The sequence below is a fragment of the Cygnus atratus genome, chromosome 1, assembly GCF_013377495.2.
Source record: "Cygnus atratus isolate AKBS03 ecotype Queensland, Australia chromosome 1, CAtr_DNAZoo_HiC_assembly, whole genome shotgun sequence".
Taxonomy (NCBI): domain Eukaryota; kingdom Metazoa; phylum Chordata; class Aves; order Anseriformes; family Anatidae; genus Cygnus; species Cygnus atratus.
This window is the reverse complement of record NC_066362.1, coordinates 202355142-202370799: the sequence shown is the minus strand read 5'-3', so window position 1 is coordinate 202370799 and position 15658 is coordinate 202355142. Positions and strand designations below refer to the sequence as shown.

General features: G+C 39.3%; 1 protein-coding gene across 1 annotated transcript in view; it reads left to right on the top strand.

Annotated features, from left to right (window-relative positions):
- The window catches only part of DLG2 (discs large MAGUK scaffold protein 2), a 1033555-nt gene that overhangs the window by 43963 nt on the left and 973934 nt on the right, over positions 1-15658 (top strand). The gene's annotated exons all lie outside the window — the stretch shown is intronic.

The window sequence follows — 15658 nt, the reverse complement described above, 5'->3', positions numbered from 1 at the left end:
GCAAAGATTTCTTTTTCCAATTCCCATGGGAAAATATAAAAGCATTTTATACATCACTGAGCTAAGCAGTAGCTGACAAATAGTTTCCTGTTTGAGGGAACGGGGATATATGTACCCACTTGCTTTCAGTGTGTGTTAGTGACCAAGCTGCCAAGGGAACAGCATGGGTTTTCCATTCTGCCTCGGTTCTGAAATGGCAATTTCAAATCATCACCTTTACATTAGGTTAATTAACTCAACTTCACTGATTTCAGTCCACTACTCCACATTTTTCCAAGCAAGATACAATGTGAAAGTGTCTTACTTGTGCTTGTTTTGTTAAATTTTCACTGGCATCTCTGTGATTCTAGGGCCCTTGTATCATCAGCTTGCTCTGATTCTTAATCTATTAAGAGCCTAAATCAAATTAGAGAAGGATACTGATCACCCAAATGCCTGTGACAGCATTTTTCCATGGCTATAGCTACAGGAGCTTACAGTATAACACAAGGAGTGACAGACAGTCCAGCAGAGGCAAGCTCCTAAGATGTACAAGAAGGTGGGCATAGTGGTATTTGGCCACATTTTCACAAAATCCAAGTAAAACTGTGCTTATAAATATCCCAAACAACCGTATCATCCTCAAGGAAATTAATCATTGTTTTTAAGTGTTGGGAAATGAAATTCCAAGTCATCTACAATTGTACGCCACTGTTTTCAGTGTGGTTCTGGAGCACTGACCATGCACTGAGACAAAAGGGACAATGCAAAGGCCGTCTCCGTTGTGCTGGTGGGGTTCCCTGTAACACAGCTACATCCTGGCCTTCCTGTGCCAGCAGGCATCATTTTGACCAAGATGAATGCTCTGCCATCCTTAAGCTATCACCTTGTGAGACGGAATAGCCAGCTCACTGTGTTTGTAAAAGTCAGCTTCTTTACAGCTAAAGGTTGTTTGCTTACCTCTCTGTCAGGATGATCACTTCCACCTGGTCTCTGCTCTGTTTGATTTGTTTTACTTGTAGCCCTACTATGAATTAAAACTTCCCTGGCTTTAGCTCTGAATCACTTGAATACACAGACCTTTCTGGGCGAAGTTCACAGGGAGGGCCAACGCTATAATTGAAAAGAAATGAAATGGGCACAGGTTGCTGTCTCTGTCTCTGCATGGGCACAGGCATTGTGCTGGTGAGGGTGGCAGAGGTGCTGTGTGGTAGGAACCAGGGGAAGGTAAGCGTTTCTAATGGAATAAGTTCCTCTCCGTGCTGGATCTGATAGTGTAATTGTAATTGTAATGCTGTGCCATGCAGGTAGCAAGTGAATGATTCTCTAGAAACCTGGTGACAATGACCCGCTCTGTACAGCGACGTATGTTTTCTGTGCATTGTATTTATGTGATTACTTTCTTTCTCCGACGTCTCTTCCCCCAGTACATCTGTACTGAAGACATTTTATGTGGCCAATTTGGTCAACACAGAGCTATGAAATGACGAGGGGAAAATTTTTCTGTGTGGTTAATTGGTGCTAACATTCAAATGTCATACTCAAGGGAAACATGTCACTTAAGCATCTGTTTTTAAAAAAACCTGTTTTTAGCTGAAACACTCGTGATTCTTCATGGAGAAACCTAGAGGATGAACATAAATAACAGAATAGAAAAATTCTAGTAAATGAGAGGCAGTATTGCTCTTCTTTTCATTCCTGTTGTGTACTTCTGGAAGTTGACTGAATTAAGATTTAAGTAAGCCTAAAAGACAGGAGATCAGAAAGAAAATAAAAGACTTCTAAAATCCACTCTTTAATAATAATACCCTGAAAGGGAAATCCTGCCAATAGTTGCATCTGTGCTTTTTGCAAGATGGTGATTAAAAAAAAAAAAAAGCAAAAGAAATCTCTTCATTTTCAAGCTAGCTTCACAAAGAAAGCAACCAGACATGGAACCATCTCCCACCCTTCACTGCCAGTGGCTGCTGCATGTGATGTCCTTGGATGCCCCAAAGATTAGGCAGTCTGATCCACCTGGCCCATGTAACAGGGATCAAAGACGTTTCTCCATCTACAAACTTAAGCTCCTGGTAAGTGCATCCTTTTACTAAGTCGCACAATATTTTCATAATAAACAGTAGTAGAGCTTTTTTTGGTAATTACACTGAAGCACAAAGTTGTTTGCATCTGCCAGTCATTATGAATTTGGTAAACAGAGGAAAGGCTGTAGCACAACATAAGAAAGATGCATTCATGAAGACTATGTTTCATGAAGTGGAGAAGTTGATATTCCTTTCTTTTCCCTTGCAGCTCTCTGAAAATGAAGAAGACAAATTGAAAGTTATGCTCTGCACAAATTAATAGGGACCTCTGGCTCTTGAGGGGGCAAAATTGTGGACCAGTCCTCTCATGTGGCAATGCATTAAGAGCAACAAAAAAGGTATCTTTTTAAAATTACTTCATGTTCTCAGTGTGAACAGACAGAATATGTGGCAGTAGGAACTTTACATCCAGCTTTTATTTTAACAAATTAGAACACTATTAAAACAAACCAGCAAACAGACAAAAAGTACAAGAAGCAAAAAACAGGTTTAATTTCTGAGTTGATGGTCTCAGTTTTTTCTCCAATCTAGAATTTTCTTCTTCAGCATTTTTATTTATTTACTCAAATGATAGTCTTTGTATGGCAAGCACATTTTGCTTCCCTCTTGAGGGAAAAGCACCTCTATTCCCAATTACTAAATCTCAGTTACAGTTCATTTACAGCAGAAAGTCAGAAATTAGATGAAGTTTCAGCATCTCAGTGGTCATTTAGTCAGGTCCAGAATGGGCAGGGAATAAGGTCACGTTTTGACAGCTGGAAAGGCATCTAATTGTCAGCCACAGCATGTGAAAGATCAGCTCAAAAACCTGAAGCCAACCAAGTATTTTGCACTTGAGTGGTGTGAAATTTGTGTTCATGTTTTGGTCTGGTTCCACAGACATTAAATAAGAGTCTACATTTGTGGTGGCATGTAGTCAAAATCACTTGGCCAGCTGGATACCACATGCCTTTCTTGAATTCAGAGTATTATTACATTGGATCATTAAACTTCTAATTTAACACTCATTATACCTGAAGAAAGCATTTGGCTCTCTTGGTGCTATGTCTTTTTCTATTTTTCTTAATGCAAGCTTAATAGCTGCCAAGTCTTATCTTCCCCTTCAGAAGAAACAGCTACTTTTTCTCAAATGGAAAACATCTATTCTTGAGAAATCAGTAATTCTGTCATCCTAAACATTGTTATCAGCACTGAAAGTTAAATTTCATTGCATTTGGATTCTGAGTTTCTCAAGGTGTTTGACACCAAAATGTTTTCTCTAGAGATGGTAGAACAGTCGTCACTGGGCTTTTCTTGCTGAACTCTCACAAGATTTCTATTCTTATGGCCAAGAAACATTCTTTATGGTCCATGAGATGTCTGTGCTGACACTTATGTGCAGGCTCTTAGCAGGGTACAGCAACTGTTTTGTAAGTTGTTCTACATCCTTCCTGAAGTGTAAGGCTCCATTTTTTGGACGTATCTTTGTGTAGGCACATTTATATCTTTACTAGTGTCCCAGCTCAAATTGGGTTGATGTAAGTGGGCTTGAAGCATGCACACTTTGGATAGCTCTCCATACTCTTGCTTACCACTAGATGTGGTATTTTGTCATTGTAAAGGGATTTTATTACTCTCTGCAGAGGAATTAGCCTTTGCAAGAAAAGGGTCAAATTATCAGTAATGAAAAAGATGCTTCAATGTAGTGAGAAGAGTGACCTTCGGAAGAGCTTTCCTGTTTACCATGTCATTTTAAGATACTTGATTCTTTCCTCCAACACTTAAAATGTCCCAGTGCATCAGGTTACATCCCTGGGATAAGAATGCCCTCAGATAAAGTGAAAATAAAACTGGTTACTTAAGACAAAATAAATATTTCTAAATAAAAATAAATATTTCTACAAACATAAATGAAGAAATAAAATACAGGCTTAACTTTTCTTACACCAAGATTAAATCAGAAAGGTTACTTTCTCCCTTTATCTTGCAGACTTGCTCTAAGTGATTTTTTGATGCACACCTTCTAAGGAATTATTTTATCTGTGCAGGTCTTGCATTTCAGGTTACATACATTAAAGAGAGCCTACTCCTGGAAGAACACATCAGCTTAATGGAGTTGATCTTCAGCAAGCCCCTCAAAGGATCTGAGTGGGTTTAATCTTCAACCTCAAAATATGTGCTTCTTTCCCCTTCATACTTATTCAATATATTTTCAGTTATTTAGCTAAAATAAGGTGTCTTAATATTTTAGACCAAGTATAACCTCCCGCAGTGCACTGGCTATTCAATAGCTCTTATTTAATGAAGATCACCTTGTCTCTGATTCAGCATCTCTATTCATGGAAATTTATATATTTTTTATTTGATTATGTTGTATTTTATAGCTGTGCATTATGATTAAAAATATGCTTAGTATAAACATCTAAAGTGCACAGAGGTATGTAGGTCACTGAGACCAGCTGGGATAGTGATTAACCAGTTTAGAAGGAATCATTGATTTGGGATGATGAAGCCTTACTGTCTTCTTCTATAAAGCAATAACAGGCAGGAGTAGCACTGGGAGAGGTTCATGCCAAAATGCTGCTGTCAGAGTCTTGGTGAAGGGTACCAGGAAATTAGAGGAAAAAGGGGAGAGGAAGAACTTGGAAAACAAGGCATGGCAAAGAGGTAAAGGAGATGGTCTGAAGAAACTGAATTCCAAATAAGCTCACTGAGGAGAAGAAACTATGGTCACCACCTCCTCCCCTCCCCCCCCCAAAAAAAAAAAAAAGGAGAAAAAGTGAAAGAGAAAAGTGATAAGATTAAAACCTTGAAGAGAAAGGTCAAAGCAAAGAAAAGGAAATGCATGAGTGAAAGGAGGGCATAAATTGAGGTGCATTGTTCATAGCTTCTCAATTTAGATGATTTATCTTTTTCAGGTTTTTCTGATTTTTATCTGAAAGGAAACAGAATTTAGCAAAGTAAACACTGAGAGTGAAGAAAGACTCCATGTGTGCATGTGTATATACACCTGCATATGTATATATTTATACATATATGTGTGTGTAAATGGTCTAACTACCTTTGGATGGAGGTAATAATGACAGATAGCAAAGGAGAAGAGGTTTGTCCTGCCACAGTGACTTTTACTGGTGACAGAGATGGATTTTTAAGTCATAATGTCAAGGTAAGCTTTGTTGTTCCAAAATTTGGAGGTCTGCAGTGACCTCCTCTGAGCTAGTTTAGTTTTCTACGGATACTTTTGTCATAAGTGGAAAGAAATAACCTCTTTAAAGTTGTGAATTATCCAATCTCCTCCATCCTCTCAGGATGAGATGAATCTTATCACAGAAGAGTCTATTTCTCTCCATTGGGTAAAAATCTTACCCAGAGCACTAACTCAAGTATAGACTGCTACACTGTAGAAGTCTTTCCTCAGGGTGACATGAGTCTTATTTGAAAGATGTACCATTAATACAAATTCAATTTAATCAGTGGCACAAGAATGTGCAGCTTTTTCATTACAATTGCTCTATGTTGAGAGTGTTAAAAGGAAATATTGTCTTCCTCTCCCACGAGACATTCTTCTCGACTTCCCTCCTGCCTTTCTTTTAGCATGGAAGACCCATTAGGGATTCCCAGCTCAATTCAAAGGACAGCTAGTACAGGAAAACTACTGTAGACACCTAGAATAGTATTATATGATTCCCTTGGTGGTTAATAGCATTCCAGGAGGTATTAGATATGACCATCTGCCTGATTGCAGCTGCTTCCAAAACCAGCGAGGCAAAAACCCCTTGATTTTGAGGGACTTCTTGCTCAGGAAAAAAAAAAAAAAAGGAAAAAAAAAAAAGAAGAGTTATTATCATGGCTAAAGTTATCTTGTGAACCTCCATAGCTTGATATGTTTGACTGATAATCTGCCATAGATCTTGCCAGAAACTGGCTAAGCTTCAGAAGTAGTTAGCTTCCCAAAAGAGTCTGAATGTGAACTGTCTCCTGGGGAAAAACATCTGACCTCCTGAGGTCTTTGGGGCCTCTGATGTAGCTTGTACTCTGATGGGGCTGCTGTCTAGGAGCTTTGAATAAACCATGAAGGTCTGTGACAAAATTAAAAATAAAAAGGTGAGGGGGTACAGATTACTCCCCCAAGCAGTAGGATAGGCAAGGGTGTGAACAAGACTATGCATTATACCTTTTTGTAATTTCTGCTACAAATCTTTACATCCAACCCGTCAGAGACAAATGTGTTAATTGGGCACAAGACCAAGTGAAAGCCAAAGCTCTGCAGTTTCTTGTGATGAGTTTGGCGTGTAAATCCTGCTGTTTTCCACTTTTCCTTGGTTGTAATGCATCAGTTAAGAGCAGTTACTTTTTTGTGGTGGGTAAAATGCACTTGGGAGTTATGCTGGATTTTCCCAGTGTAAAAAAGGTTGTTTGCAACTGCAGGAAGAAGTTGATTGTTGCTCCCTCTCAAGACTTCTTGAAGTCAGTGTTATTATTTGTCATCATCCATACTGAGTAGCTGGAACATTCACAATCATGAGAGTGAACGAAGCCGTCCCCCCCTCCTTCGTTAACATTAATTAATACCATATAGAATTGGATAACTGAAGTAAGTTTGCGGATTCTTCCTTACGCCTGTCCCTATTTGTCATATTGGATTCTGCCACAAACCTTCCGACCAGCAAATCATCGAAACACATCCCTCAGTTTCCATAGTTGTGAAATAAAGACCGTGCCACCTGCCTACCGCAGGCAGTGTTTGAGGGATGACCACTTACTTGTCCCCTAACGACATTTTGGGTATATTTTTGGAGCTGTAAGAAGGTTACTTTTTGGAGAAGCCCCTGTTTGAATAAGGTCAGTGAATGCCTATGTTGCAGGAACTTTTGGGGCATGGAAAAGTTATTGTAAAAGTTGAGTGCTGAATTAGAAAATGCCATTTTGTGAACATCGAATGACTTCAGAATTGTATCTCAGCCTGAAGTGATAAAAAAACATGAGCATTCAAAAGAGTCTAATTTCAGAGGTGCTAATATGAAATTTTTCATATGCATGAGGTCAAAAAAATGTTTTGTGTAAGAATTGTGAAAACGTTCTATTTTATTTGAGATGTTTTCTGTAAAAGTATGGAAAAGATCAAACACATTTGTAGCATTCGGTACTTCATTCAGGGCAGATAGGGGAAGAGAAAGCAGACAGGAGTCTTGACAAGTTTGTGTGTGTTGAAATATAACTGAAAATAAAGCAGAAAACCAGAGAATTTGAAAAATTGGCAAACAAAACCTAAAGGATAGTTCTGTTTTGAATCATGTGGCAAAATTTCAATGACTTTTTCAGTAAAATAGGCATATTTTCACTCTTTTTATTTGAATTTCACCTTTTTTATCAATCCTATTAAAAACTGCACTTCCTCTCAGTTTTCAAGCTAGCTGTTAGCATTGATAGCCCTCCCCCCCTTTTATTTTTTTATTTGATTATAAATTTAATCTGATTATAAATTTTCTCTGCTGTCAGTCACAGTGTAAGTGTTTGGGTTCACAGAGAGTGTGCCATGTATGGAAGCACAATACCTGAGGAATTCCTCAGTATTATGACTGAACCAGTCAGTCCTTCTTGGGCTGACTGCCCCCATCCCAGATCCTTCCCTTTCTCTTATGCTTTTGTGACTATGTCTATATTGATAGTTGGGTTTGACCATGACCTCCCACTAACCTTACATCTTGTACCTCTGCTGGCTTCCCATGGACAAGACCTTGTTCAACCCTCCTTGAGATATATGACCTGCTTACAAGCAGAAAAACCAACCAGTTGCAGTCCCCCAGCTTTCTGCAAGGCCACCCCTCAACTTTGGTTAAGCATAACCTTGACGCTTTTGGGTGGGATCTACTTGATATAGGTTGGATGGCTCATCGGGATCAGTACTGGTGAGAGTAATCTCAGTGTCAGCTCTACAGGTCAATCTAAATATAGCTCTGAGGTATCATCTCTGCCTTTCATGTTGAGGCTATGGATCTATTTTTTTTTTTTTGGTGCCAGCATCTTTAAGCTGACATTTTTACTCTCCGATTGTAGCTAGAAATAGGGCAGCAAATTCTCTGCTCCTTTTACAGCAATACAAATGTAAAGCAACCCCATTGACTACAGAATTTCTCATCACAGATAACATTGCCAGCTGCATTTGTATCAGTTCTTAGTGATGTGACCCATTCCTCTGGTATGCACTACACTCTTCTCAGCAAATATTCAGCATCTTGCAGGATCAGAGCTTTTGTAACTTCTTTTTCTTTTGTGTCTGTGTATGTGGCTGAATGCTCCAAATGGATGAGATCTTGACTTTTTTGGTCATTTAGAGGACATTGAAAATCTGAAAATACTTTAATTATCTTATTAAAGATAATTAACACTTTCTTATTCTAGAAATTAAACTCACATATACATTCCCCACAGAAATAGGCAAAGCTCTTTCCAAGCCACTTACCATATTTTTGTTCTGCTATTGAATTTTGCTTTCTATGATTGCTTTTTCTTCTCTTTGTCCATCCCCTATCTTTAGCAAGCCTTGCACTTACAATTCTGAGTGTAACCCTCTGTACATTTTAAGTCAAAGTGGTACAAGTAGCAAAGTGGCTATGCTCTCACTCTTCAAATATCCTTCAGTAATATATTGTGCTTGTGTTCTCCTTGTGCTGTTCTTTGCAAACCAAAACAAATACAGTGGAGCTTGTGCCAGCATCCTCCTTGAGAGATCTTGAAACTCAGGGATAAAATTTGTATGTGGGAAGATTTAATTTACCTCTTTAGTTTATTCTAAAAGCAATTGAAAACACTGTTAACCACTATTTAAAATGTCAGCATTTCCCATAACTACCATACAATAGTAACTTGAATTGCCATAGTTTTCTTCTGTATTCAGCATTTAAAGTATGTTTGTTGAGTAAAGATGCTACTATTTGGCATATGTTGACTTTTGAATACTTCCTACCTTATCTGTCCTGTGACATATCTGGTAATCACTGCCTACTAGTGCCTGATTTCAGATTGCATTAGACAGATTTGCCTTTTGTACCATGTTGTGGGGCATGTTTTTCACATCACACCCTTGTCAGAGCATATGGCTTTGTCCCTGAACCTGTTAAAATCCAGATGCTATGTTGAGTCAACAGCTTTCAAAGTTGCAATCAGGTTAACCACACACAAGTAAGTTCAGTGGTGAAGATTTCTATCAGTGTCATTTACATCTGGGATGATTTACTCTTCCTGATTCAGTCTTTCATGAATGCTAATGATTCTCTAGCTAGTAGCAAAGATGTTGCTAGTAGTAGGTGCATCCCATTGCTTCCTGAAGCTTTCTGTAATCATACATGTTATTTCGAGATCTCCTCAAAGACCCTGGCTTTACATCAGATTTATGTGCCCCAGCACGTTCAACACCCCTAGAAAAAGCGCAGCAGGCAAAGATGGTTGCACTACAGGAAAGACTGCTTATGAAACCCTGCTTTGGAATGAGCTAGCCACAAAGCTGAGGCTTAATCAAGTTCAGAAGCTGGCAAAAGACCTCTAGCTTGCCCTTCTAGAAGACCACAGAAAGCAGAGGATAAAATTCCCAGATTAAATATTCTGGAAGAGCTTCAGTAACTTGGGTGAGGCACAGAGCTGAATCCTACGACATCTCATCTGAAAAGCCTCACCTCTGATTGCAAAGTGCAATTGCAAAGCTGCCCTCAAGCAGCTGTTTGCTACTAAATCAGCTAAAAAAGCATCTCACCACTCCTGGAGCATCTGGAAGCAGTGGTGGTGTGACAGCTCTTCCTAGTTCAGACTGGATTCCAGAAAGGATCCCTAGACAGGGCAGAGCATCTACAAAGCTGGTCAGTTATTAGCTAGCCTACCTGATACTTCATTCACATATGAGGAACAATCTAGAGTCAGTTCTGCACATTTGCTGATACTTTCCTCTTCCATTTTTTGTTATGATGAAGAACTTTGGCATGAAATAGGAGTTTTAGGCCAGATGCACAAAAATACATAGGTCCCTTGGTGCCACTGATTCCAGCTTAACTCAAATGGATTTGTGGACCGAAGTCTTGACTTCTTATATATTTATAGCTTCCAGATGTCTTTGCCTTATAAGAAATCATGGAGTCATATACGTTTTGTAACAGCAACCTCATGGGGCCTCGGTGCAGACTGACAAAGGTGTTTAAGCGCTTGTATCTGCAGGAGAGCACCTACTAGGATCCATAAAATATCCTTGCACACATTGACTTTGGCGGAAGTTGAATTCTTGAAGTTTACATATGCTTTGGTAAATCCCACTAGCCGTATCACTTGCATATTTATGTGCCTTTGAAAATCTGGCCCAAGGATTTCTGGTGCGGCAGGGGTCATAAATCTCTTCATACAGAGACTTCCACACATGTTTCTATAAGAGTTAATAGCACTGAGTCCACTTTGTTCCAAGCAGCTATCAGACCCATTTCTGCCTTGTGACTTGGGTCATCGTTTACATCAGTACAAAACAGGCCAACTTTGTGTTCATTCATAGCAATGATTTGGATGTTTCAAGACACTAACAAAGAAAATAAGCTCTAAATTCAGTTTAATCAGCCAGTTAAGACACATTTTTGGCCGCTTTATGTTTTTGGAAGTGCAAAAAAGCTGAAGCATTATCTGCTCTAATTATATGGGTTCAAAGTAGATGAAAATGCTACTTCTGGGGCAAGTAGATCAGGATTTTGATTTAACAGTGTTTGCCACTGCCCAGGTACTGTGACACTGGATAATCAGTCAGAGGTCTGGGTGGGGAACAGATAGTGAGGACATGGTAATTCTCTTTGATTAAAAATGGTGCCGCTGGTCAAAAGAACTTCCTAAGCAATGTAAACAGTTCTTTAACACCTTCTAATGCAGTTGAAACAACATTCCTAGGGAAACATATCCATGGTTTCATTTGTCATACCCTTTTCCTACATCTCCTGTCTGCGGACGATCAGTTTCCTGAAGGAGACGTTCAGCCACGCTCTGTTTAATCTTTTTCTCTGTAACTGCTGTGCTATTAGCAACTACAGCAAACATTTCCTCTCCTGGATTTTCACTGTTATCAAATCCCTACAGAATTATAATTTTGTATGCATTAAATAATTTCAATGAATGTATAGAATAGAATATTTCTGTTGGAAGGGACCCTCAAAGATCATCAAGTCCAACTGCCTGACCCCTTCAGGGTTAACCAAAAGCTAAGGCACGTTCCTGAGGGCACTGTCCAAATGCCTCCTGAACACTGACAGGCACGGGACACCAACCACCTCTCTAGGCAGCCTGTCCCAGCGTCTGACCACCCTCATGGCACAGGAATTTTCCCTCATGCCCAGGCTGACCCTCCCCTGGCACAGCTCCATGCTGTCCCCACGTGCCTGGCCATTGGTCCCAGGGAGCAGAGAGCGGCACCTCCCTCGGCGCTTCCCTCCTCTGGGGCTGGAAAGAAGTTGTTTTTGCAGTATTACATATTATTCTGTAAAGTCTCATTTCCATATATTCACTGTGTACTGCTTTATGGGTGTGATATGAGTCTTTGAGTATTGTTTCCCGTTTTGGCTTTTCTCCAGCTGACCAAGTTTCGTTCTAAGTTTTGAAGTCGTGTGGATTTTGTCCTGTCCACAACTCAGTAGCCAACATAAATGTTCCCATTGTCATGGGCTCTGCATGGCACCGCACTTTCAGAGTTATTATTTCACCTAATAATGAGTCAGAGGACTTGTGTGTGCGCATGTGTGTTCTGTGTTTCTGTGCCACACAATGGCCTTGTTGTATTGCTAGATAACCTTGGGGTTAAAATAAAGTGACTAATGGTAGGCTTTATTTTTTCCAGATTTTTTTTTTTTAATGAAAATAAACTTGGTTAAAGGTTCTCTCTTAAAAGAGGCAGCTTCTACAATCAGATGCTCAAGCAGAACACTCAATAAGCCTAAACAGAGTTGTGTGCATGTATTTGGGAGCAGAAGCTGGCCCATTTTCTCCTTTTGTTCTCACTCGCTGTCTGGCAGCCCCTCTTCATTTGATGACTTCTAAAAATTTAATTAAGGTACAGGTGACTTGTCTTTCCGAATGTCTGTGAAATAATGTTATGTCCCTAGGAACATCTGAGTTCATCCATCTAGCTGCACTATTTTTATATTCTTTTATGCAGAGCTTCTCAATCTTGTGCTAGATCATCCAGTAACTTTTTGGTCAAAATCTAGGGGTATATTTTATATACTTGTTGCAAGTCTTTCCAATTATTCTATACATTTTCTCTGCTGAAATGTCAAGTTTAAAATAAGCCCACACTGCTTTCCTTTCCTTCTCTCTGCCTGGGAAATTTGGCTCAGAAAAGCAGCAGCCGCCGATAGCTTCAGCTGGAGGTGAAGTGCCAAGAACTTGCAAAGTCTGCTCTTGGCATGGCCAGGTGCTCACGGTGTGCAGTCCTGAGCAGGGCCCCTCTTCTCCACGCCGGACTTTGAAGGAGCCTCAGGCTGGACTGGAAATTTGCAGATATGGTTTTATGTCCTTTTACTTAATTGCATCCACGTCTCAAAGCCTGTAGTGAATATGGGCTTGACTGGCAGCAGTTATCAAAGAGCCGAAAACCTCTCATTTGTGTCTCCACCTACAAAGCTGCACCTGCAAAGGCATCCATACAGCATTTTATGCTGCTTTCACACGAAAGAAACAAAACCACTTATAAAACTAAGCTTTAAAAGATGTTTCTCTTGTGTAAATTGGGGGTACAGAGAAACATCTATTTAATAGAGATATTGTGAAGATTAAGTATTTAAATATTTAAGGATCTTTGAAAGCTTCTGTAATTACGTTCAGTGAGTGCAGCTTAAATATTTCTCCTAATACAAATAGGAAGCAGAAACTCAGAGTAGTTTTTTTTACCTCCTTACAAAGCCACCTTCACTGCTCCCACTGTACTTTAGAGATATGCATTGCTAGCCTTTCCCAGGAAGAATCCATTTTCCTTCTTTTTCTTATGACCCATGTAGGATAATTTATGATAAATATCTCTCTTATCTCCTGTTTATTAGAGTTACCAATTTGGCAACAATTAATCTTTAAGATATTTTATTTTAGTGAACAACATATTGCTGTACATAAAATCACACTCCAGCTCTGTGCTATTCCTTGCTCTTGCTCGTTGGTTAAGCTAAATTGTTTACTTGAACTTTCTAGAGTGATGTTTATCAATACACCCACAGGTCAGATGGTTTTGATGTGCTCTCTGGAGGTATATTTGCAATTGCAGTCTCTTCACAAGCCAGAAATATCAAGCCTTGCATTTTATACTTTTCTCTCTCACTCTTGCAACATTTAATCTTTCCTTTCTTCCTGTCTCAAAGCAAACTGAAAACACACACTTTTTGCCTTGGTCTCTCAGACTGGTGTATTAATGTGAGCCCTGTAGTATCCCTTTTTCTTGTTGCTACTAAACAGATTGCATCTACAGTTCAGTGCGAACATTTCAGCTATGAGATTATCTTGTAACTGTTTGCACCACATATCTAAGCATAACTCTTTCCTCTCAGTGTTTCTCATCAGACAGGCAGTGCACACATAAAGCCTCGTGGTTATTTCTTCCCTGTAGTGCAATCTGCTTTTTCTTTCCTTTTATGTTTCCTGATAGAAATTGCACACTACGCTCTTTCTTTTGGTCTTTGGTTTAAAATCCACCTTCTAGGTGTTTGTCTTCCACATTGGTTCAATAAAAGCTGTTAACTCTGCGTCTTCTTCCCCTCTCCCTCCATATGAAATCAGTAAATTCATTTTTTTTTTCAGGAATTCAGATGCAACTTTCTAAAATGAAGTGGTATGTCTCACCTTCATTACATCCTATTCACTTTTTAGAAAGGACAACATGCAATTTTTTTAATCTTCATAGGAACAGAGCAGACTCTTCCAGGAAACATTGTTCTTTTTGCTTTCTTTTTGCTTTCTTTTTGTCACTTATTGTTTACTTACTGGTCTGACATCTTGCTACACTTCTTGAACACTGACTAGAACAGCAATAGGATTTACAAATCTGCCAAATGTAAGTCTTTCTACTGCACTGAAGAGAAAAGAAAAGGTAATATATACCTTCAGGGATGTTCTGCAAAACTTCCATAGGCACCTTTGAAATGGTCATGATCTCATGACCACTAATCAAAGACACTGCCATATGATGACTTTCCAGTGACTGACTTGTAATTTTTACTTGCTTGATGTCCACGTCATAGAATCAAAACTGTCAATAATTGGGACCTCCATTGGAAAATGCAGGCAGAGAAACCAAAGTCAAAATTGTCTGATAAATTGATCACCATCATTTTCTCTTAATCAGCACTAATGGACATCAGTAAGGCAGAATATGGAAACTTAATTCACTTACTGTGGCAAAACAAGGTTAATAGTAGAAAACGCCCTGTATTCTTGGAATACTGAAAAAGTACATTTGTATCACGGGGTGAGAACAGTGAGGCAGTGGGACAGAGAGATAGGAGCAAATAAGATGGATGGAGTCTTTTAGGCATCTTGCTATCAAAGGAAGGAGCAGTGGAAAAGTGTTCCTAAAAAAAACAACCATTTCTGTTACTTACCAGTGCCTGATTTTAGGTGGAGCTTTTGCTCAGGGAAGACTTGCTATTCAGTATAAAGTGATAGGAAAACATTTTGCTTTGTCTCACTGGTTTGATTAGCGTTTAAACATTGAATTCAATATTTAGCAGAGTGATAAAATACTAGTGGGAAAAAAAGACACAGTCTTATAATTGTTATTTTTTTCCCCCCTGTAATGCACTGTGGCATTAATTTGGCACTTATATTTTAAAACTTTCTGATGCTGTATTAGGTTATTGGGCTGGAGTCTGTCAACATAGTATCCAAGCATGCTCAAGGCTAATTAATTTTCCAGTAACAAAGTGTTAATGATGTTATTGTTAAACTCCTTTTGATGCTAATCTGGCTAAGAATTCTTCCCAAATTCACAAGAACAGCAGAGGTCTTTGGCTGTTCTTACGGTATTGTGGGAGGCTCAGCTTGGAAAAGTTGGTCTGGAGGAAGCCTGTTGTGTTTGTTGTATGTTTCACTGTAGTTATTGAAAGGAAAGATTTCAGAGAGGTTGGTTTGACAGTTTTTACAAAAGATAGTCATGCTGGTGTCACCCAATCTTCTCCTTGCTAAGATTTATCTAGTTCTTAAAGCGGGCATTGAGTTTGCAAGTTGAGGTAGCTACAGCCATGTGGAACAATATTGCATGGGAGCTTTCATTCATCTGTGGTCAAATTCCCTCATTTTTGGAGTTATGCAGCCTGCTTAAACTCTTGGAAGCTCAGAGAAACAGTTCATATTCCCTCCTCCATCAGTAGGGTTGCCTTATTTAAAGCAGAAGCAGCTCTTTTCCATGGCATGCATTCATGACATCCAGATACCTCTATCCCATGATGTGTAAAGGCAAACTCTGTTTAGGAGGCAGATGGATATCCTTCTCCACCATTACAGGGGAACAGGTAAAATGAAAAAAAACAATGGCCCTGCTGCAGTCCTCTTCTTATCTTGTCTTGCAGGAGTTTCCCAACACACAGACCCATTCCTGAGTTGCATGCGTTAGCGTG